Raw genomic sequence first — 23,807 nt, 5'->3', positions numbered from 1 at the left:
CTCCAAATGATCATTTACCTTCTCAAGCCAATATTCTCGATTTTCATTTACCATCTTGGAAAATTACTCATTCAAGGTGAGCTAATTGGCCATTTCTTCCTCCCTTTTCCTTTCCTGCTCCAAGGGTATTTTTAGGCCTCTAGTCCTTGGTATTCTTCTTGGAACCTGTTCATCAAGTGACTCACCATACTCTCCATATGCCTCATCAACTAAGGCCTTTGCATTTTTATCCTCTCTCTTTTCCTTTGTGCGTTGAATCTCCATGAGCTCATTTTTGACCTAAAACTGCCTATTTTCCTGCTCATAGTAGGAAATGATCCATTTGGCCCTTTGCAAGTTGACCTCGAGCTCTCCTATGAGTGAATTCTTCTCCTTGATGACAATACTTGTGATTTTACTGTCATCATGTTCATCTGACTCAACTAACTGAAACTGATGCTCTATCTCATGAAGGTTTTCCTCCTGCCGCTGGACCTTTGCTTCTACAACGTTTTCCTTACCCTTCTGTACCTGCTTTGTCGATGAAGAAGACAAAGCCCCTCCCATAATCAGTAGGGAAAACACTTGCCTATGCCCTCTCTAATAGGTATGTGCCAAGGTACCTAAACCAGCCCTTTTGGGCTTGCTGTTCTCACCATGTTCATTATGCTCCTGCTCAATTCCTTATCTCTACCAGGTGAATGAATAGGCTAATAAAATGGTGATGTTGTGGCTGACTCATGAGATGAAGATGAATGATGTATAAGCTGAGGTGGAGGAATGGAGGTGTGTGGATGAGAGGATGAAGGGGCTTCTTGTCCATGTTGAATAGGTTGGACTCTAAAAATCTCATTGGATATGAAAGTGTCCCATGCAATGTTAACCTGATCAAGGTGGTGTAGGACTATCATCTTGATGAGAGAATGGTGAAATATGATATGCATTTGATGATCACGATCTTTCCTTCCTGAAATGTATGACATCTTATCAATATCCCGGTAAAAATAGTAGGGCGGATTAAGCATTTTGACTCATGTAAAATGCATGAGTAACCGAATATGATAGGAATAGAGCCTAAAAAACCTACCCTCACATGTGAAGTACTTCATAATGATTTTCATCATAGGAACATATCTGTCTAGGAGGTAAGAGAAAGGAAAAATCCTCCTTCTTTCATTCTTGTGGTTGGGTTTAAGATATGGTTCATAGTAGCAGTAATCCAAATCTTCCTGTTTAAACCATTTTTTCCCAACATCTGGGATCCCAGTAGCAACCGATATGATAGCAGAAGATATGGAAAAGGTGACACCATCAAGGGTTGCTTGGTTTTCATGGAGGTTGATGATGAACTGTCTGGTCAATTCAGAATGATGTTGCATCCTTTCCACCTTCTCACAAAACTCAAAACAGCCCATATGTTTGAAGCTTGTGACAGTGATGGGAGATGCCATGAGTTCTCTGGTGTTTGTTGGCTCATATCTGATAATTTTTCCTCCTTTCTTATATTTCCTCCTGTGTTGTGTTTCTTCCTATTAAGTGAAGGGGGAATAGTGATGAAAGCTAGGAAATGTGATTTGAGATGGTGGGAATGTATGACTAGGGTTTGATCTTAGGAATAACAACAAACAACGTAAACCCTATGTAGGTGAATAATGGAGGGAAGGAGTGAGTAAATTTGCCACCAACCTGATTTGTTGAAGTATATGATGACCAAGTTGGAAACTTGGTGGCGATGGAGGGTTTGTAGCACGTTTTAGCTCCTTCCAAGCGAACGCGTAGCAACATGGTCAAACGTGCAACGAACTCTATAGGAGTGCAACGTTTTTGTAAATAACATGGGATCTCTGGCAAATGCACAGTTACCTTTACAAGAGCGCAGTGACCTTTACAGGAGCGCATCAACCTTTACAGGAGCACAGCGACCCTGCTGAACGCGTCCTCTTGCTCTGTTTTTCCCAACTTCACCTTAAAATCGCCAATTTTCTTTTGCTAAGGAGTTGTGAGAGTGCTAGAGTGCAAATGAGGCTTTCATGAGTGTCTTGAGAGGCTTTATACTTGAATTGACTTTAATTTATGAGTTTGCATACCCACTTTCTAAAGTTCTTTGTCATTTTTCAAATTCTCACTTTAATGCCTTTTTTACTTTCTGACATTTTTTTGCTCTTGACAGGTGGATGATGCTTTGATTGAACTGATTTCTTCAATGGTTTCATTTTCTTGCAGCAAGGAGAAATGCTTGGGGTAGTTGGGAACACTTATTACATGAAATGACTTGAATTAAATCAAAAGAGAAAAATGTAAATCAACTAAAATACTCTATTTTCATCTCAAAAACATGTTTTTTAGATGAAAATTACATTAGTGACAAATGATCTTTATACAATCATCATGACTTATTAGCAATTACTCTTTGTTTATTGGTCATGCTCATACCTTTGCTGCCCTTTATTCACACTTCAAATCATGCTTTTTGACCCTGGAAATGAACCCTAAAACCTAATGGAAAGACAACTGCCTTGACACCTATAGTAACATATTTGAAACCTCAACTGAATACAACATGGAAATGGGTCAGCAAATGTACCTCATGAGGGAAGATTTGATTTTCTAAGAAAAAGACAACCATCAGTGGACCATTTTAACATGACCTAACGAAATGATCCAAAATTTAGTATGAGACACCTAAAATGAAAATGCAAAGCGCAGATTTGATCCCTGATAGAAGTATGCATATACTAACACTAACAGATCTCATGCAAGGGATTCAGCAGCATGCATGTCATTGTTTGCATGCATGAAAGCCAACCCATTCAACACACTCACCAAGGCAAAGATAAGAATCAAGTCCAACTGGAGTCGAACAGGTACTTCGGTAAGTTGATGCGCATGACCACCAGCACACAATTGAAGATCAGCACAAACACTATGCATCAGTGTGCTTCTGGTTCAGCCGCACCCAAGAAAACCATGCGCATGTTAGCAGACAAGTTGGATGAAGGGGTCCAACCAATGCACCGGTTGTAATGAAAGCAAGAGTTCGCTTCAGCAAGATGTCACCATGAGGTGCATGCACACCATCACGGATGACCAAGCTTGGCATCATCTCACCAGCTTCACCATCACAAGCATGTCAAAGAGTTGGTCTTACCATAGCAGACCAAGTGTCAGTGATGTCTTGCAAGGCTTGCTCAAGCCATGATTGTCTCACATGAGTACATGTGCATTGTAATGTTGAGTCATGTCAAGTGTAAGTCAAGTGTCAACAGTTGGATGTAATAGTCATAGAGTAGGTGAAAAGTCATGAGGGTAGTTGAATTGTCACAAAGGGGAATGTCAAGGGTCACCCCACCCTTTGCTATAAATAGTCCCTCATAACTCATTATATAGGCTTTTGGTTAGCCAAGCTTCTACTAAGACTATTTTGAAGAAGGCTTGGATAGTATTGTAACACGCCTTGGCTTCTCCACTGCACGGAGCTAGTACATCTCTTTGGAGGAGCAGGTGGATGTGGCTGTAACGTTCCATTGTTGGGGCTAGCAAGTTTACATGGATGTATTGTATGATTGTGACTTACACTTCTTTATATAATAAGAGCCAACACATTTTCATGCATATGTTGTTATTGTAGTTGGACTGCTCTGGTTGCTTTAATGATATGTGTTGTTTAACTTACATACTTGTGTATGAACTAATTCACATGCAATTATATGAATCTTGTTGTTAATGTGTTGCATATGTTTTTAATGTTGTCACCGTCCGTGTCGACTGCTCTGTCGGATATCAAACAGACCTTTCACTTGAACCTTGCTATAACAATCGTCACACTCATCTCGGACTAATCAGTGAGTGTTATACATGTTATCTTACATTGTATGATGTGACTGTCGCATCTGAGTGGACTGCTCCGCCGGAAGTTGTGCATGTCCTTTTTGTTGTGTGTTCCTAGCCGAGTTGGGACTAATCCCTTTCAACCTGGAACTCAAATTCACCTCCTTACCTCTTCAAAGTGTTGGAACCTCTCATACACCTTCCTTGACTCACTGCATTAGTCACACCCTTGCTACTGACAGAGTTATTCTACTTGCCTCTGTGTGACACCACAGTCAAGGCATTACCTTACAACCCATAACTAGGACTCCTACACCAAACGGTCTAAGGTCTAATTGGGACTTCTTATTGGGGAGATCCCCTCGACATGTTGGTGGGTCCAGCACCGTCAACACAACTACAGTAAAATAATATTTGCAAAAATTGGAAGCCACATTGATGATGTTGCGCTAAGGATGTTACCAACTAGCTTTTAGGATCATTAATGCTTTGTTTTGTGATTATTTCAGAGAATATATAATAAATACTATTAGTTGTTGAGAAATCTCGAGAAGGTATTATTAACTCCAAACGTTGCAACTGCAGCGGTGGACAGTATGAGCTCCACTCCTATATGCCATTACATTTTAGATATGTGTCAAAACTGCAACAACAAAAGATTCATTCATGTAAATCATCCCATTGAAAATTTAAAAAGTAATGACTGCAACTTGTATGACCATACTCCATGAGTCCTTGTGCAAAGCTTTCACTCTGCAAATAAATCTTCCTTTGCACAATGAAATCTCTACACAAGGAAGCTCTGCACAATGAAACATAATAACATTAATTAGACATTTGTTCATCCACCCCCCCCCCCCCTCCCACGTAAAGGACTTGCAACTACATCAGTTCTGGCATCATTAGGCAAAGCAATAGCATAAGAGTGTCAATGTCGGAGCACTCACCAACTTAATGGCCACTCACAAAAATTTCTTCTTCTTCTTCTTCTTCTTCTTCTTCTTCTTCTTCTTCTTCTTATTTTAATTTTAAAATGAATTGTCCTGCACTAACAAATACCAAAAATAAAACACCCTCCACCAATTATGTCCCATCAGAACTCACTCAAAAAATAAAAAATAAGATTTCCAAACTATTATAAAATTATTTTTGAATTTAACGAAAAATGGAAATATTAAGCATTTTCTCAAAACTTTTGTTAAAATTTCAAAACCACAACAAAATAATGCAAAGTCAACGCACTTTAACCACGAGGCAAATGCTATAGTCCCTCGTGAGGTAGGGACTAATAAGAAGTTTCACATTTTTCATATCCATTTAAATCAATAATCAAAACTATTTTCAAACATAAAATACTAAATTTACTTTACATATGAATACAACAAATTTCATTAATGTAATTATAATGTATTTATTTAAATTTTAATTATCCCATTATGTGAATCTCGTTATTATACAATAACATCTCAATAAATAATATAGTACGATATAATCAGTTGAAATATAAAAGAAATCAATACATTAGCACCTACAATTTACAAATCTTCAAAAAAAATGTTAAAATACAATATAAAAAAGAGTGGTTTTATAGGATCACGAAACCAAGAGAAGTAGTAGTGGTGTCTAAAGACACCATTGCTTTGGATCTTAGTAGCCACTAGGATAAATTTACCTAGAGTCTTTGCACCTTTAAATAGGTTACATTAAATATGAATACCCTGGCAAAAATGATGGGTTCTCATAAACCTAGAGCCTAAAAACCATTTGCAACTTGATTCTACTTTTTTATTGAATGGAAGAACAATATACCTTCTAGTGGGATGTACAATGTACTCACTACTAGGATGTTATCACCAGGATTGTGCGAAGCTAGGTCAAGCTTGGACACCCCTTGGGATAGTTTAATTCCCCCAAAAGTGGGTTTCATCCTCAACCCCTCTCCATGAGATTTCATTTTGAGACTTAATAGGGACTAAACCCTACTCAAACCAATTGGTTTATACTCTATGTGTCAAAAAACATGACTATGTTAAAAAACTAGTAGAAAATTTTGTACAAAGACATAATAATGGTGATGGTGACGATGTTAATATATGGATTTAGAATTTATCATATTTAGAAATTTTTATTTGTGTAAATATTTCTTTAATCAAAATATTAAATATAAACGTTTAATAAATTATTTATATTATTATGCTTTTTTTATGTTTTTAAAATATTGCAATTTAGAAAAACTATTATAATTTTTTTATTTGTAAATATGAATTACTAATCGTTATTCTTTGGCATACTTTAACTAATTAAGGTTTTGATATTTTCTGGGTATATTTTTGTTGAAGTTATTAGCTCAAACATGTTTCTTTCACATTGGCTTGGTGTCTAGCATGTGGGAGAATGTCCAAAAGTAGTCCCTAGGATATTAACTTTATTTTATAAAGTTAAAGTTACTTTTTTGCATTGTTAATGAATAAATCACAACCATAGATCTCATTGGCCAATGATTTAATCTGAGCCATTAGATCTTAGGGTTAAGAAAAATTCATTATGATGAGACAAAAGAAGAGCTTCTAGGGAAAGACACAAAATTATTCAATTCATTTTTTGAACAAGAGAGAGAGAAAAATAGAAAAGAAGAAGAAGAGTTAAAGAAACATGAGAGAAGGAGAAGTAAAGAGGACACAAACAAAGGAGAATGCACAAGTTTTTTGTAGTCATTTCAAAGATTTCAAGGTAGAGAAATCAATGGTTCTTGCACAAATTTCAAGGCAATATTTCTACACATAAATCAAGGAAGTTTTGCACAGATTTTGAGTAATGTTTTCGCACAAACATCGAGGAAGTTTGGCACATATTTCAAGGTAGTGTTTCTACACAAAAACTGAGGTTTTGGCACAAACTTCAAGGCAATATTTTTGGCATAGAATCAAGGTTTTTGACTTAGATTTTGAGGCAGTCTCTTCTACAAAAAATTGAGAGTCTTGGCATAATTTTTGAGGTGGTAAGGTGGCTTGGAATTTGAGATAAGCATAGTCAATTGTTGTTGGAAAATAAATTCGATGTAAACTCAATTTATTTTCTGTGGGCTCATAATAAAAATTCTCTCTCTACTGATTTTTCCTTCGGGGTTCTTCTCTGGGCACTTCCTAATAATTTATGTGTAATTTAATGTGATTGTTTTCCGTAGTTTCCACTCAGCGTTTGTAGTAAATGATTAAATGTGTATTATTTCATAAGTTTAGTTTTTTAATACATTTGTGTATGAGCATTAAACCCTAACAGCAAGAAACTGAAAAACTTATTGAGATTGAAAAGCATGATTGGGTCAAATTAAAATTTGCATGGTATCAAAGCACATGATACTGGAAGGTGAAACCAAATATGAAAGACACTATGGTTTACAAGAGAGTACTTGCAAATTGTTCACTAAGAAAAAGGTTGGACCTTATTATCAGTTGAGTAGGTCATTGATCACAAAATGATCCGGGACCTTAACCGTAGTCAAGAACCAAGGTAAAGAATAAAGGTTAAAAGGTTAAAAGGTTAAATTGGCCTTAAGCGCTAAAACCTTCGTTGAGCACTAAAACCTTTGTTAAGCACAAAACCTTTATAAAGGGCCTTTTACACTTAAATCTGAATAAAGCACGTGGGCAGTATCGTCCAAGCGGTAAATGGTATATCGCGTGGGTGAAAGGCTGGAAACGGTATTCAACCCAAAGCACACGATTCCATTCAACAGGTGACACGTAGCAGAGCAAAACTTCTTTTCTCACCCGCCCTCGATCAGATATCGTTCGTGCATAAAATCTGCGCGAGATTGAGTGATATCTGTTGGATTGATCGGGGTCACATCTACGGTGGAGATCGTCCGGGAAAGTTGGCCAACGGACGACGCAACAGCCATTGGATGGACAGGATAGATCAATGGTTCAGGATTAACCTGGTCGCAAAAGCTCTATGGAGGATTGTCCCTAACCGTCGGGGTTATATCGCACATATGTGTGCCCAACAGTTGCAGTAATTCCAAACGACTACCTTTGACGATTAGCCTGGAAAAGTGGCTAAATTTTAGCAAATGTGCTAATTTTAGTTGGATTCAGGGGCGGTTGCTAATATTGGTGGAGATACCACATAAAAGCACACACATAGTAGTTTTAAAGGCATAGTCCAGAGGAGATAGGGTTTTCCAAAGAGACAGAGGCAAAGCCCGAGAGTTCGAGAAACTAAGAGAGAGTGAAACAAACCTTCTGAAGCTAATGGAATGATCCATAGAAGCTGAAGAAGTCATCTTCATGGAGAATTCTTTCCAAGAAGATTGATTTTGGAGTTCAGAGCCACCAGAGTTTGGAGGCAGTTGCAGGAGCTACCAAAGCTCATTCTCAGTGATCCAATAGTCAATTCTGACTGTAAAGGACCTTCTAAATCCATTGCAGGGATTTGCAAAACCATCTGAAGAATTTTAGGAGCCAAGAAGCTACAGGGAAGTTTCAGGCAGCAAATGATCAAATGATCAAGTTTTTTGTTGGTGTCTGATGTTTGCTAAAGACAGAAGAAGGAGTTCCAGAGAAAGTTGAAGAATTCTGAGGGAGTTAGTGCCATCTAGAAGCTCAAGTCAGCTCAGTGTACTAATTGAAGGAATCAAGTCCAAGGAAGCATAGATCTATTTGTAGAGTGAGGACAACCAAGGATATAGAAGGTATTCTAAGCCCATTGGTTCAGTTGTAAACCTTTGGATTTGAGTGCGGAACTTGTAAAAGAATCTTTACCATAATCTCAAAGAGCCAAGTCAAATTGACAAGAGCTCAAGGAGACGTTGCCCAAGATATTAGGGTGAACTCCTAGATTATATTGTTGTTATGTGTGATTGTCTATTTCCTGCATTTACTGTTATTTGTCTTTAATATCAACATGAACAAATAAGCACTTAACAGATAAAACAAAGACATACACCTATTTCAAGTACTTAATTCCGCAATTGTCAACATAAGCTAGATCATATTTTTGTTATGCTTTGGAGTGGGAGGTTCTTGTAAGTATGAAAAGATCTAAAACCATCATATCAGATCAGGTGGTATCAAAGCTAGATGCTTAATTGATAGAGCATAGATGCTTTATTAACAGAGCATATTTTCTTGTTTGACTTGATGGTTGTTTAAACAGTACAAGGGATTTGGTTGTTTGATTGTTGTAAACTGACTATTGTTTGAGTTTTCAAAGGTGAAGGGAAAGCTACTGATAGCTAAGTCCAGGAAGGACAAGAAGGAAGAAGAGCTGAAGGAATTCTCCTTACCCCAAGGAACTCAAGGCAATCCTTGAAGCACAAGAGGTTTAGTTACTAAAGGTTGCTTGAATAAGCTCTTTGTGAATTTTATTGAAGCTATTTTGTTTATTTTTATAATGACAACTTCTACAAGTGAGTTCTCAAAATCTTCCTCCTTCACAAGATTCTTTGATGAAGACATGAATCAAGACTTGTTCATCATGATGAATATGGTGAAATAAATGTATGATGATGAAAGGAAGAGCACCAAACTTTGAGAGCAGTTGAATTCCATGAAGGAAGAGAAGCAGTTGCTTTCTGACAAATTGCAAGAAGTGTAAAGTCAACTTCATATTGCAAATATGAACCTGGAAGGGTTGCATGAGTTGGAGACATAGCTCCTTGTTTCCAAAGAATCCTTAGTCAAGTATCAGCTTGAAGAAGAGGTAAACAATTCTAGTTTTTCTTCAATTTCCTCTAAGAATGTTTATGTCGGTTCCTTTGAAAAACATACAAGAGGCATAGGGTCCAAGTTGATGTCAAATATGGGATATGAAGGAAAAGAATTGGGCAAAAATGCAGAGGGCATTGTTGAGCCAATAATGGTTGAGGAAAGACCTAAGTATTTGGGTCTTGGCTATGCAGAATCTCATGGAGAAAGTTCCAAAGCAGCCATGAAGGCAATTGAAATAGTTCCTAGGAGTTTCATGTCAGGTCTTCTACCTCAAGAGTGTAAATATTGTATTCTTAGGAAATGCAATAGTTTGAAACACACTTTACAGGAAGAAGGTGTTCATAAGCAAGCACTTGAACTAGAGAGTTGTGAAAGCTCTAAAAGCATTGAAGAGATTGATGGTGTTCCAAAGGGAGCCACTTCTTCATTCAATTCACCTCCTCATGAAGGTAATAAAGGTGAAAGAGAAAGGTATAAATATGCTTTCAATCATATTTATTTTGATCATGTAAAGCATAGTAAAATTCCACATAAGCATTGGAAAAGAATTGCATGTTCCTTTTGTGGTTTGGATAACAATAGTGTTTCTATATGTTGGAAGAGAATAGCCACATACAGGAAACTATTGAAGGAAACGAGGCAAGAAGCCAAAGGTCCACTAGACAAGGCAAATCATGTTGTGAAGAAGATGCATATGTGTTGCACTTACTGCCATAAGCAAGGACATATTTCTGAAAAGTGTTGGACTCTGAATCCAACAAGGCTTCCACAAAATCTGAAGAAGGTGGAAAGAGAGGATGGCAAGAATGGAAAGGAAGTTTCCGTAATTGATGTGTTGCAGGATGATTCACATGTTCAAGTCAATGTGCAGACAAAGGAATCTCCTTTGAAATGGATTGGTAAGAAATGGTTAGAGTTCTTATCCAATTAAGGTTGAATGTCTTTTGATTTGATGCATTTCTTTGCTAATGAGATGCAAGTTGCAGGGTTTTACCAATAAGGTGAATGGAAAAGTTGAGTATGTAGACTCACTTTATTGCAGCAAAAACTATATTCATTTCAGCTTTGTAAGTACAGTGTGCTTAAGAGAAAGTTGAAGGATGGAATACATGCATGAGAATGGTATGCATGAACATAGGGATGTTGATGATTTCCTTGTATTTAAACATGTATGTGTAATTGATTGATGGTCAATTTTTTTGTTTAAAACATGAATGTAATGTCATGTTGACTTGGAAAAAGTTGATTTGGTCTCCAAGATTGTAAAATGGAGATAATGATGAAGTGTTTCATCCATGAAAAAGAAACCTTAAGTTCTTTGTCTACATGCTTGACTTGAAGGGTCAATTGTTGTAAAGGCATGTTTTTATTAGCTTGTTATCTAGTCAATAATTTGTACATGAGATGTGAAGACATGATGATGGTTCACATGATGTAAATCTGTTTCTTTTGATGAAACAAGAATTTTTGTTCTTTTTCACAATATGTTAGAAAAACATAATGTAACTGGTACAAATGTAAATTTCTGTGAAGAATATGTAATTTCACATTTGCTTGAGACACCTTGGATCAATGATCAAGGAAGAATTGCTCAAACTACCTTTTTTAACCTTCTCAGCAGAAGTTCTGCATGAATTCTGAAGGAAAACTAGTTCTTATAGGAGGACAAGCACATCCAGGAAGGAAAGTGTTGACTACCTTCAATGTTTTGGTTCAGAGGCACTAGATATGCAAGGCACGTGTATGGAGGCTGAAAGAAGAGGGTGTTGTTACTCTCATCTATTGTTCAGATCAGTCTATCAGTCCTTTGGAGTCCAAAAGATTCTCAATGGGGAGGAGTGGTCAAAAAATGATCCAGGACCTTAACCACAGTCAAGAACCATGGTAAAGAATAAAGGTTAAGAGGTTAAAAGGTTAAATTGGCCTTAAGCGCTAAAACCTTCGTTAAGCGCTAAAACCTTTGTTAAGCGCAAAACCTTTATAAAGCGCATGTTTCACTTAAATTCAAATAAATCACGTGGGAAGTATCGGCTAAGCGATAAATAGTATATCGCGTGGGTGAAAGGCTGGAAGTGGTATTCAACCCAAATCATGTGATTCCATTCAGCAGGCGACATGTAGATGAGAAAAACTACTTTTCTTGCTCGCCCTCAGTCAGATATCGTTCGTGCATGAAGTCTGCGTGAGATTGAGCGATGTCCGTTGGATTGAGCAGGGTGACATCTACGACGGAGATCGTCTGGGAAAGTTGGCCAGCAGATGACACAACAGCCATTGGATGGATGGGATAGATCTATGGTTGAGGATTAACCCGATCGCAAAATATCTATGGAGGTTTGTCTCTAACCGTCGGGGTTATATCACACATATGTGCGCCCAACAGTTTCGGTAATGCTAAACGGCTACCTCTGACAGTCAGCCTGGTAGAGTGGCTAAATTTTAGCAGATGTGCTAAGTTTAGTTAGAGTCAAGTGAAATTTCTAATATTGGTGGAGATACCACATAAAAGCACACACATAGTAGTTTTAAACGCAGAGTCTAGAGGAGACAGAGTTTTCCAGAGAGACAGAGGCAGAGCCCGAGAGTTCGAGAAACTCAGAGAGAGTGAAACAAACCTTCTGAAGCTAATGGAATGATCCATAGAAGCTAAAGAAGTCATCTTCATGGAGAATTCCATCCAAGAAGATTGATTATGGAGTTCAAAGCCACCAGAGGTTGGAGGCAGTTGCAGGAGCTACCAGAGCTCATTCTCAGTGATCCAATAGTCAATTATGACTATAAAGGACCTTCTGAATCCATTGCAGGGATTTTCATAAGCATCTAAAGACTTCTAAGAGCCAAGAAGCTATAGAGAAGTTTCAGGTAGCAAATGATCAAATGATCAAGTTTGTTGTTGGTGTTTGATGTTTGCTGAAGATAGAAGGAGTTCCAGAGACAATTGAAGAATTCTGAGGGAGTTAGTGCCATCCAAAAGCTCAAGTCAGCTCAGTGTATTAATTGACGGAATCAAGCCCAAGGAAGATTAGATCTGTTTGCAAAGTGAGGAAAGCCAGGGATATAGATGGTATTCTAAGCCCATTGGTTCAGTTGTAAACCTTTGGAGTTGAGTGTGGAAATTGTAAAAGAATCTTTACCATAATCCCAAAGAGCCAAGTCAAGTTGAAAAGAGCTCAAGGAGATGTAGCCCAAGATATTAGGGTGAACTCCTAGATTATATTGTTGTTATGTGTGATTGTCTATTTGTTGCATTTCCTATTATTTGTCTTTAATATCAGCATGAACAAATAAGCACTTAACAAATAAAACAAAGACATACACCTATTTCAAGTACTTAGTTCCGCAATTGTCAACATAAGCTAGATCATATTTTTGTTAAGCTTTGGAGTGGGAGGTTCTTGTAACCATGACATGATGTAAAACCCTCATTTCAGATCAGTCATATGGCTACAAGTTTGATGTACGATGATAGATTGGAGAGGGCAGGAAATTTTATCCCATGCAAAGTGAGAATAGTATTGATTCTATAGGAATATGAATTGTGAGAAATAATTGAGAAGCTTATCGCAATTCTTACGTATGCAACACTCTTGGCCGAATATAACAAAATGAATGTTAAAGCCAAAAGGATTATTTTGGGTGCCATTAAAGACCGTGTTATTTTTCATGATGCAAGTAATAATAATGCATATGAGAATTGGGATTCTTTATGCAAGTTTTGCTAAAGCTCAAACCAAAATAGAAATATGGTGTTAAAAGAGAAGTTAAGGAACACCAATATGACTAAATTTGGTATATTTACATCATAACTTACCAAGGTGTCACAAGTGTGTGATGATTTGGGTGTTGTTGTGAGAAAGTGGAGGAATCATAATTGGTTACGATAGCCTTAAATGCTTTTTATAAACCATGGGATATCTTTTTGTGTTGGATTGTTTATAGGGATAACATGCCCAATTGGGAGAGAATTTGGGATGATTTCGTGCAAGAGGAGCTTGGACTTGGTTCAGGCCATACAAGTCAGTACTTGGGGGATGATGAGGAAAATGTTTCTCTTTCAGAAAATGGAAATAAAAGGTCCAAGAAAGATCCTAAAGGTGGGGTCAAGTCAAAGGGTAAATAGAAAAAGTAAATGATCAAATTCAAGTGATTTTAATGTCAAAAGCTTTGGCACTATGCACTCCTCGCAAGAAGAAGAAGAAACAAGTTACAACTTTAGCTGAAGTGGATGAGTTTTCCACTTAGTTTGAGAGAGAGTTTTCTTTGTTTATTTCATGATTGAAACATCTACCAGTGTTTGGTATATAGATAGTGGGGCCTTCAACCATATGAAAGGTCGATGTGAGAATTTACGGATCTTGCAGAGGATGGTGTGGATATTGAAGTAGTACTTGGAAATGACACCATGGTGAAGTGTGACATCCCCTAGTTAATATTCCTCTCATTATAAATAAACGTAATTAATTAAAAGGTTGAGAGAGGGAGATTGCTTGAGGAGGGAGATTGCTTAAGGAATAGGTTTTTTTAAATATCAGTCCCAATTGGCTTAGTGGTTTTAAATGGGCTGACTAGGCAATAAATTTAACTAAAAATAGGAGGACAGACCCGGGTGTCCTACAACCCCAACCATAAGCAAGAAGATGGAAAGAAAATTCAAATATGGAATGGATTGCATTGTCTAAATGGTTGACCATGTGAATCTTTGGAAAATGATAGATAGTTGGAATGTCAAGAAATCACAAAAACAAGTCGAGGAAAGGAAGGCATTCATTCTCACAAATACACTCTCTCATTCTCTCACATAAAGTCAATGGAATAAAATGCACTTTCATGCATAAGTGTGGGCAATGGAAAATATTACACAGAAAAGAGCATTGGACAAAAAAAATTCTCCAAGGATGGAGGTGCAAACACAGAGAGAGTAGTGATTGGTATGATAGCTTTGAAACTTTGGAGAAAGTGGCCAGATGAAGAACCCTCACATAGGCCCGTTAGGTAAAAGAATTATAGTGAGCAATGCCTTGCCTATAAGGCTAAAGAACCAACTAGAAGCTTGTGGATTGATGAACCTCCTGATTTGGGAAGAGTCACTCTGGTGCTTGTGAGGTTTCTTGAACCACCAGGAGTTACCTTGGGGTTGAAGCTTTGGTTCTTTAATCATTGATGAAACACCTAGAGAGGTGATCTCTTGATGGCTTCTATCTCAGCAAGCCACAGCGCTGGTACAAGGGAACAAAAACTCATTTCTATCTCAACAAACCACGGTGTTGGCACAACGGAATAACAAATCATTGTTATCTTAGCAAACCACAGTGTTGGTACAAAGGAACAGCAAATAGTTTTTCCAGTTCCAACTTCTACAAACACAGGCGTTGGTGCAAGGGAGCAGCAAGTCATTTTTCCCAGCCACGGAGTCTATAAAAACACAGTTTAAAGATCCCTTCGTAACTCCCCAACCAAGGATATTTTTGGAAAATGGCTCACACGTTTCCAAATAGGCCCTGCTCTGCACAAAACCCAGGTGCCAGAATTCCAAATTTCATCTTCCTTCGATCATAAATTGACCCGCAAATTTGATAACGATTTTCCCTTAGGAATTTTCTTTCTTCTGTTGGCTTGATATAGAGTGCTCTGTATTCTCGAATCTATAATGTAAATGAATGTTTCCAATACACAATATTGGATGCAAAAGCATTGGATTAGAATATTAATTTAAATGTGATTCTTCGGGTTCTCATTTAAATGTAAATAATAGAGAAAATACAGTGCATGAATTCTTCATTCAACATAGCAATTTAAAGACCAAATCAATTTCAATCTCCAAATATTAATATTATGGTTCACAAACCTCACAAGCACATATGCAAATAACTGTCCCACACACACTTACAAATTCGATTTGCTGATATAAAAAACCATTGGTCTAAGAAATTTTGTTCAGTTAACTTCAATCTCACACAGAGAAAAAAAAATAGTGCACCTCTCTCCCACACCAAAAACTTCCAGCCCAAAATGTTCCTCCTCTCTCAAAAACTAAAAGCAACTGTCCAAGAAATGAGTTCATGGATGTGAACCAATTTCCCTTAGCCATAACTACCTACTAGCTATAAAATCATTTATTTTAACTAGATATTCCTAACTAATATTAAATAAATATCAAAAAAAATTCACAAATAAACTTTAAAATGTTCTAGCCTTGGCATGTGACCAATCCATCACAATGTTAGGTTCTTGGTCTGACTCGAATAACTTATCATTTTTTATTTGCTCGGCCTAATGCACCTGCATCATCTCTTTACCAATTAGTGGCTTATCCACCAATGAACCTTCCCATGATGTAAACTCTCTTCTTCTAAGAGTGAGCTTAGGCTCTTTGTACTATGATATTCTGGCATGGATGTTATTTATGTCTCAAAATATTAAGTGAAATCCTAGGTAGTGGGTGGATGAAGGTAGAGTGGCCTTGTGACATCCTATTTCAAATTTCTAGATTGGTTGAAGTTTCCCCTCATAAACATTCCACCTTGAGCACTGGAATCTAGCTCGAGGGTGACAACCAAAAGTAATAGTAGTTTTAGCTTGTCTATGGTTGGGTGGAGAGTTAGATTCCCACTCTCAATTTCTAAAGCACTTATAATATAAGTACATACTTATATTTCGTGCTCATGGTTGTTATTATGTTATTTTTTATTGAATTGAAATTATTTTATGCTAATGCTGAGGAGTCTCATTCTTACATAAATGAGCAATATAAAATATTGTGTTAAGATCATGTCAAATGGTTCATTGCCTATGAATGTGTTAATCTTGAAATAACTTAAGACTTCTTGAGCATGAAAAGGCTGAAATCTCTATTAACGGGTAAACTATTTGTATTGACCTGTTGGTATATCTAGTTTTTGTGTTAATGATTGGTGAAAATAAACAGTAAGGAAAGCATAATTCTGGTGTAAAAATGCTCTTGAATCTTTTCCTTTAGGAATGGTTATTCCTGCAACTATTGTGGGTTGTGGATTGGTCTATATGACCTGTATGTGAAGAGGTAAATGACCTCAACTAATTAACTAAGTAACTGCATAAAATATGATATGGTCTGTGGGCCTTGGTTTATGTTTTGCAAACTCAGGAGAATTAATACTTGTGTGTGTGTGTGTGTGTGTGTGTGTGTGTGTGTGTGTGTGTGTGTGTGTGTGTGTGTGTGTGTGTGTGTATCCTGGAATGGATGTTATTTATGTCCCAAAAGACTGATTGAAATCTTAGGTAGTTGGTGGATGAAGGTAGAGTGGCTTTGTGACATCCTATTTCAGATGTCTAGATTAGTTTGTTTTTCCCCTCAGAAGCACTCCACCTCAATCACTAGAATCTGGTTCGAGGGTCTGTTACACTAAAAAATGTCACCTTGACTACTTACAGTTAGTATGGCTCAAAATCAACAGTCATGCTACCCTCTTAGGCAAGTCTTATGCCTCTGTTATCCATCTCAAACTCAAAGAAGAGAGAAAGTCTTGTAAAAACTATGTTTATCTCTGGGGTCGCAGGTTCTCTCTAGCCTTACCTGCGGGGACGCAGGCCATGTTCACAAAAACTGCGTCCATGGACGCTCTGTATGTTAAAGGACAGGTGCGTCCTCCTGTAAAAGGCAAAATGCGCAAGTTTTATCTTGAGAAAGTTACTTGTGGTTACTTCTAGAACATTCTAGAGGTCGGTTTGATGAAATGGATGCGCCTCCAGTTGGTTCATGTATCTCTATTAAGGGGGAACTTATCCCATCAATAAGGGAGCTATCCCACCCATAGAGGGGGATGATCCCATTGATAGTGGACCTGAATAACCTCTTTACAGCACTATAAATAAAGACATTGAGCTAGAGGGAGGGGAGGTTGGAGCTATACATTTTCTTTGGGTAAATGCTGCAGGATTTAGGTCTTCCATTAGAGCCTTTGTGAGGAGAGATTGTCTTCACTTGATTCTATTTGGGAGAGGGTGAGCTTTGTCAAAGTAGAGGAAAATCCTTGATGGACCCTGGGAGGAACTTGCACAACACCAAGGCCAGGTTGTAAGAGTTTCTTTGTTTCGTTATTAATACAAACTGGTTTATTTTTCTCAATAGCTTGTGTTAATGAGTTATTTCATGTGTTCCTTGGTCTGCATGTTGAATATATGTTTTATTATATGAAATGCAAGTGCTTGGTAATTGTTTGATTGTTTGTGGTTGCAGGAATTGACTTGAAGGAGGAGCTCATCCGGATCGTCAAGAACGGACTTCAACAACAGCGTTTTGGAATAAGGTAAGCCTAAACACTTGTAGTTTTCATGTTGTAAAAGGTGTATTTAGAGAAAGATCACTCCATTTTGTCTTGTTTGTCATTAGAATGTCTTAGACTTCTAGGAAGGTCAGTCGTGTCCGCACCCTTGACAGATTCCGTGTGACAAATTGGCGACTCCACTGGGGAATCCATTAATGAATGAGTCTTTTCCTTTATATGAACTTTGCTTTGTGAAAATCATTTTTATTTTTTGGTTTTTGACTGTGAGAAATAGTATTTGGGTGGCTTAGCTTTAGATTTAGTTAGCTTTGGTTTTTCTTTCTTTTTCCAGAAGGACGCACTCTCTGTGTACTGCACAGTGCGTCCTTGGACGCGCTGTTGTCGTCTGCACAGTGCGGGCCCGCACCTGTGACAACGGGTGGCCTGCGTCTTCCTGTAAAAGTTAAGAAAATTCCATTTTTGCTTTAATTGCTTTTAGATTTTGGTTTTTCTTAGTGTTTTCTGCCCAGATCCTTTAGTACCCTGTCAAAAATTTTCACCTGAGCTTGTTCCTGCTCTTAGCTTTCATCAATTGGGTGTTTTGAGTCTCTTTCTTGAGAAATTCTTGATTTATTTTCCTTTGGTCATTGCTTGGAGATTTCTCTCAGTTCTTTCACAATTTTGCATCTTTTTGCTTGTGTTTTTGCAAAAAAATTTCCCCCTCATTCGCCGGGGGGGGCTAAATTGTGTATGAGTGTTAATCGCCTTTGAGTGTTTTTATTTTATGATCTTTGGAACTCTCACCCAATTTTCTCAATTTGCACTTGATTGGTTCTTAGATCACATTAGAATCGTCTTGTGTTTGAGAATTCTTTTGCATAGATCACATTTGCACAATTAGAATTCTCATTTTCAGAATATTATTGAAAAATGTGCATAGATTACATTACATACTTTTCAAGTGAATTGTGCTTAGATTACAATTGCATAGTTTACATTCTGAAAAATCTATTGTAGATTTAGATCAGCTTTCTTTGATTTGAATTTACACGAAAATAAAAATATAAAAAAAAAAAAAAAGGGGTTTGGAATTGATTTGCATTAGTTTTTCTTGATGAAATTAGTGCATTAGAGAATTTGTTATATTTTCTCTTAGTGATCAGTTTTTTGCATTGTTGGAAGTGAATGGAAACTCTCTCCTTACTTTAGTTAGGATTCATCGAATTGAAAAGATTACATTATCATATTCGATTGCATTCAGTTGAGTCGGGTCATAACACCATTGGTTTCATCTCCATTTACCCATTTGAGTAATAACAGCCTTAATAACACAGCGCTTAATTAAAATTCATCTAGTAATTTTCACATTTCTAGGGCTCTGAAACACCAACATAGCTTAGGCTAGCGTCTTGGAGTAGGTGAGTACTTAACTCTCCAAGACTACAAAACCAAACAGATAGTTTATCTTGAGTAGAATAAATCCAATTGTTTCAATTGCACTCTGGGAAAGCTCCTCTTAAAGGAGAAGCACGAGCTCGTGTCCGAACCAGTGAGGGGATCATTCCCCCCTCGTTGGGAACGACGCCAGACAGTACGTATTACAAACGGTAAACCTCGGATTAACCATTGTCGAGGAGCCAGGGGTCACTTATCGGTAAACCTTGGATTGTTGTCAAGGAGCCAGTAAGGGGATTGAGCTTGCTACTCTGCCCTTGCGTGCTGTCGGAGTTTAGACTGTTCCCCCAGGTGTATTTGTTACTGTTGGTGACCTTAGTGACCATAATCTTTAGGGTTCTACCGAGGTGACGGTGGAGGGAAGGTCCCACTGTACCTGGAGCAGACGTCGGTTATACTCACTTGGATTTTCCGGGGGGTTCACTTCACTTCGAGACGGTTAAAGTGGAGGAACTTGTGCCGGTCTATTCATTAAGCAGGTTGCCGGGGTAATTGTTCCACCCGCCATTTTTGTACTGAATTCTGCGATGTTGGGCTTCATCACCAACTAGTGTTTTCGGTCCGGAGAGCTTACTGTTTGTGTGTGGTTTGACTCCTAGATTTGATAGCGCGTGTTAATTTGTTTGTTTTTACTTTTAGAGACCATAGGTGTGAATTGTGAATTTTAGTTGTTAGGTGTGAATTGTTAATTGTTAATTTTAGTTTTAAATTGTTAATAAAATTCACTGAAGTTGAATATAATGGCAAATGTTCCGGAATTTATCAACCTAGGAACCCCTCCTAACGAGAATCCTAGTACTTTTCCTTACTTTGGAAATGTTGGTCCTCCTTATATGGCTACTTTGTCATTACCTGGATTTACAATAGGTTTACCGATATGGTTATTTTCAACTTCGTTGGCCCAAAATACTCCAATTGTTCCATCTCAACCGGATGCTTCACCTCAACAGAGTTCACCATCTCAACATCCCCAACCTTCTGTTGACCCTTTACCTTCTTCGCCTAATTTTTCTTCCTCCATTTCTTCCTCTTCGCCTGGTAAAAGCCTTGATGCTAGTAACCAGGAGGCTAAGAAGAAGAAGAAAGGGAAGAAGAAGAAGAAGAAGAAGAAGAAAGATAAGAAAGAAGTCAACCAACCAACCACGGCTGTAAGTGTTAGTTGTGTTGAGGAAAATTCCGACATGCATCGTAAACCCAAATACCCTTGCAGGCTTTGTAAGGGTGACCACTTCCTTGTCAATTGTCCTGGTATTCCAAAGGTCTTGGAAGTATGGTCAGAAAAATCTCATCAACTTTCCATTGATCCATCAACCAGTGATAGTCAGGTTCCTGGGAAAAAGGGTAAAGTTAGGTTTCCTTGTAAGTTATGCAAAGGGAGTCATCAAACTCACATTTGCCCTCACATGGATGAAGCCTTAACATTGTTGGAAAACCTTACTGTTCCACAGCAAGAATTTCCAACTGGTTACCGTAAACTTTCTCCCAACCTACCGTCAATTGACGGAGTGATTGATCTAAATTCAAGTACAGTCGATCACACTCTCCCATTGGAGAGTGAAACTCATGTCACTCAGGTTGATGATCCATTAGTTGATCAAGTGGTCGATTCAATTTCACATTCGGTCGATCACACTCTCCTTTTCGAGAGTAAATTTCATACCGCTGATGTTCTTCTTGTTACATCGGATTCTTCTATGCCGGGGGGCATTTCACCTGTTTCTACAGAACCCCCTCCAAGTACTGAGGTCTTTTCCTTTGATTGGAATAGACTGATAGAACCTCGTCTTCCTTCCTCCATCCCTTTCCAAATCATTGTCAAGGCTGGTGGTAGGGACATACATCGTACTCAGGTAGATGAGGGTGCTTCTGTTAGTATTTTATCCTCAACTGTTTGGAAATCTTTGGGTTCCCCTCAGCTTGCGCCTATTACGCAGAATCTAAAAGCTTTTAACAGAACAATTAGTGAACCTTTAGGGATCCTTCCTAAGTTTTCTATTACCTTGGAAGGTAAAACTGTTTGTGCTGATCTTATGGTAGTTCGAGGTCCCTTGGATTTCAATTTACTCCTTGGGCGAGACTATGTTTATGCAATGAAAGTTGTCGTATCGACACTCTTTCGCGTGATGTCTTTCCCTCACAATGGCAGTATTGTGACTGTAGACCAGATTTCATTCCCTAGTCTTGTCTCAACTACCAATAATATGACAACCCTAAATGTTCCTGATTCTCAAGTGGTATCTACCCCGCCATGGGTTAATTATGTGGCAACTGATCCCATGTTTTCAGTTACCAATGTAAGTGAGCCTCTCACAGGTTTCTCATCTTCCTTTGATTTAGATCTGGTAATTGACATGGAAAACTCTATGGGATTACTTGAACACGATGTTCTTATCCCTTTTGAGTCCCTTGACATGTGTTCCTCCCAGAGAAGTATTCTTCCTTCTGATGAAGACCTCTTGGAAGCTATGATCAAGGTGTATCCATTGACATGTCTTTCTTCCAGTTGGAAGCCATGATCAATGTAACGAGGATAGTTTGTTCCTCTCTCAACCTCGTTAAAAAATGAAATTGGATGTCATGAGGACAGTTCTTTTACTGAGTCAACCTCATTAAAAAATGAATCAGCTAGCTTTTAGGTCATATAGATAGTTAGAAAGAAGGATTTTGAGGATAGTTCCTGTTACTGAGTCAACCTCGTTAAAAAATGAATCAGCTTTGAGGATAGTTCCTGTTAGTGAGTCAACCTCGTTAAAAAATGAATCAGGTATGAGGATAGTTCTTTTCTTATGTCAACCTCGTTAAAAAATGAAGCAACTCCCTTTTCAAGTTAAATATTGAAAGTAAACCTTCATTTCATCCAGCCTGTTGAATGAAATGAAGACTGGGGGGCATGTACCTCATTTTGCATCATTATCCTGGGGGCATGCGAACTTTTGAGCATAGTTCCTTGTCTTGTGTCAAGCTCGTTAAAAAATGAAACAAGGGTAGGTTAAGTAAGTAGATTGTAGAGAGTAGTTATGAGCATAGTTCTTTTCCTGTGTCAAGCTCACTAAAAAATGAAACAACTCCCGCGGGTCTTTCCAAGATTTTGAAAGTAAAGCTTCATTCCATCCACCTCATTGAATGCAATGAAGCTTGGGGGGCATGTACCTCGTTTTGCGTCATTATGCTGGGGGCATGTGAACTTATAACAAGCATAGTTTTTCGTTTCAAGCTTGCGTAAACATGAAACTGAATCCGAGCATAGTTCTTTTCCTGTGTCAAGCTCGTTAAAAAATGAAACAAATCCTCCTCTACTTGAGTCGAGAGTTTGACTAGACCTCATAGATGTTAGGTTGTATGTTTAGGTTAGTTATTTCATTTTTTCATAATTTTCTTACAATTTTAGGTCAAGTCTTTCAAATGATCTCGTAACTCAACCTTCATTTCATCCAAATGAAGCTGGGGGGCATGAAGCATAGTTTTTGTCTATTTCAAGCTTTTGTAAAAATGAAACCTATCTCGAGTCAATTTCAGTTATTTTCAAGACTCGTTAAACTCATGAAAATCCCGAGATTATTTTGCTATTTTTCTTTCTCGTAAAACAAATGAAAATGCCGAGTTCTTTCCATCTTTTCCTGCTCATAAATTAAATTGAAATTTGGTCATATGAGTACATTTTTATCCCTTTTTCGAACTCATTAAAATTTACGAAAAAGTGAAAACCATGAGTACATTTTTATCCCTTTTTCGAACTCGTTAAAACTTAAGAAAAAGTGAAACCTTGGAGTTCTCTTTTAAGCCCTTTTCAGACTCCTAAAACATGAAAAGATTGCCGAGCGTTTCTTTTACACTCGTTAAAACGGAATTAAAAGACGGTCCCCTTATAGCTCTTTTCTGACCGTAAAAACAGGAAAAGATTGCCGGGTTTTTGTCGTTTCAAACTCGATATGGAAATAAAACGACGTGTCATTGATCGCTTTTTACTTTTCAGGTCAGTGGCACTAATTATGAAAGTACTCCTTGGTCGCAAGATCAAGCGGTTCCCCCAGGTATTATTTTATACTTTTTCGGGCTTGAGGGACACAAATGTACGAAAAAGTTCAACATGGAGTCTCCTTTAGTTTTTTCAGACTCTCTAAAATTGAAAAACGCCGAGTTTCTCCTATACTGGGCTCGTTAAACTTTTACAGTAAAGGACCTGTTCAATTACAAACAGGAACGAACCACTCCTTCCTAGGGTTCGAATTTAAACTAGGTTGGACTCATCCGAAGGATGAGCTTATAACCAAGCATATGTTATCCTCCTCAAGCTTGTTAAAAATAAAGAGGTACTTGCCAGAAATGGTGGGGGAAAAGAGAGAAGAATGAACCTATTTGTCACCTTTTGTCTCAAACGAAACTTTATTACCACTCTTGAGCACGACACTTTTTCATTTCACCTGGGTTGGGAAATCTTTTACCTCACAGTTGACCAAATCACTTTGAAAATCTTTAACCGGGTTCAGGGATCAACTTTGAGTTATTCGTCACCAAACCATCTGTTGTGTCGTTATGTGTTCAAGAGGTCTGCAAGCAAAACTTTCATCTGCAAAATACTTGTCATCCATTT

The sequence above is a fragment of the Pinus tabuliformis genome, chromosome 3_1, assembly GCF_031772625.1.
Source record: "Pinus tabuliformis cultivar Carrire ecotype Pingquan chromosome 3_1, CPIR1, whole genome shotgun sequence".
Taxonomy (NCBI): Eukaryota; Viridiplantae; Streptophyta; class Pinopsida; order Pinales; family Pinaceae; genus Pinus; species Pinus tabuliformis.
The sequence above is the reverse complement of the archived record's forward strand: the minus strand, read 5'-3'. Positions refer to the sequence as shown.